The sequence below is a fragment of the Lactuca serriola genome, chromosome 4 (genome assembly GCF_051521515.1).
Source record: "Lactuca serriola cultivar US96UC23 chromosome 4, Lser_US96UC23_V15, whole genome shotgun sequence".
In the NCBI taxonomy this organism is placed as follows: Eukaryota; Viridiplantae; Streptophyta; class Magnoliopsida; order Asterales; family Asteraceae; genus Lactuca; species Lactuca serriola.
In genome coordinates this window covers 115,984,795-115,986,665 of record NC_136411.1, presented here as the reverse complement: position 1 = coordinate 115,986,665, position 1,871 = coordinate 115,984,795, and positions in this window count along the sequence as shown.

The window sequence follows — 1,871 nt, the reverse complement described above, 5'->3', positions numbered from 1 at the left end:
GCATTGGCCACCATGTTGGCCTTACCCGAATAATGCAAAATCTTGTAGTCATAATCGTTCACTACATTGAGCCATCTATGTTGTCTCATGTTTAGATTTGGATGCTCCATCAAATATCTTAAACTGTATTTGTCTGTGTAGATGGTATACTAATCCCCAAATAACGCCTTCAAATCTTGTGAGTAAAAATGACTGCTCGCAACTTTAAATCATGCGTCGGATAAATAAAATCATGAGGCTTCAACTTCTTTGAGGCCTAAGTGATCACCCGACCTCACTGGATAAGAACAACTTTGAATCCCATGATCGATGCATATCAAAATATCACTATATCATCAACACACTAGGGAAGTTTCAACACTAGATCCTCATATAATCGTTACCTCAATATCTCTAATAATGACTGTTGTTTAGATCCCCAATGAAAAGAAACACTCTTCTTAGTCAAACGAGTCAATGACACTTAATCTTAGAGAAATACTAAATGAGCCTCATATAATATCCCACTAGACCAAGAAAACTCCAAATATCAGAGGTAGTCACAGGGACCTCCAACTGCATCACAGCCTCAATCTTTATCGCATTAACCAAGATACCCTTCTAGTTGAAGAGGTGCCCTAAGAACGGAACTTCTCGTAATCAAAACTCGTCGTTGGAGGATTTGGCATAAAGCCCCTCCTTCCTCAAAACCTCTAGAAAATCTCTCTCCGACCCTTCCCATTTCCGTCATAGGTCTTCAAAAAGGCCAAAATATTATCAATGAACACTATCAACAAACCGTCAAACATAGACTTGCACACACAATTTGTCAGGTCCATGAAAATAAAGGCTGCATTAGAGTGCCCAAACAGCCTCACTACAAACTCATAATGTCCATACTGATTCTTGAAGGTCGTCTTTCATATATCATCTGTAACATCCCCATTTTCACGGCCAGAAAAGACCGATTTTGTTTATGCTTTATAATGATCAGAGTACTTCTTTTAATAAAAATGTTACAGAATTTGTTCCTAGAAAAACATGATAAATGTGTTATCAAAGCATTTCCGAAGAAATGTATTTTTATTCCTTTTAAAACCTTGGGATGTCATCGTCAATACAGAAATATAAGCATAAACAAAACTTACATTCCTTTACACTAGTGGTCTACATCTCTTTTTAATCTCTCAGTGTAAAGTATCTTTGTATCGACACCTGTGATACAAATAAGCTTGAGTGGGTCAGGTTGGGAAACCTGGTGAGTACATAGGGTTTTCAACCCACAATAATATAATTATTATGTTTATACATCAACAATGAACTCAACTACCCATCCCCATTATCTTCCTAACTCTTAAGGATCTACCCTAAGAATCATCTATCCTGTATTCGTTCATTTTGAAGCCCATTGCTTCCAGGGTTTATATGATAGGCACTAAGTCCATAGCTACCAATGCTTATTTGTAAAGCACTAATTCCATACCTGTTAAAGTTCATTCATTGGGTACTAAATCCATAGCTACCAGTGTTCATCTAATAGGTACTAAATCCATAGCTACCAATGTTTATCTAACAGGTACTAAGTCCATAGTTACCAACATTTATCTAACAGGTACTAAGTCCATAGCTACCGACCTTTATTCAATTGGCACTAAGTCCATAGTTGTCGATGTATTTTATTAGGCACTAAGTCTGTAGCTGCCTATATTCACTCTTATGATCCTTCATCTCTCATCTTTCATATACCGATGTTTTACCTAACATATTCGTAGATATAAAATACATATATAGTTTAGATCATTTAAGACATGTATAAAACGTTTCATCCAACATAGACAACAAGTATTCAGATAGTATACACACGTAACACGTAATTTATAAAAATACTTCGT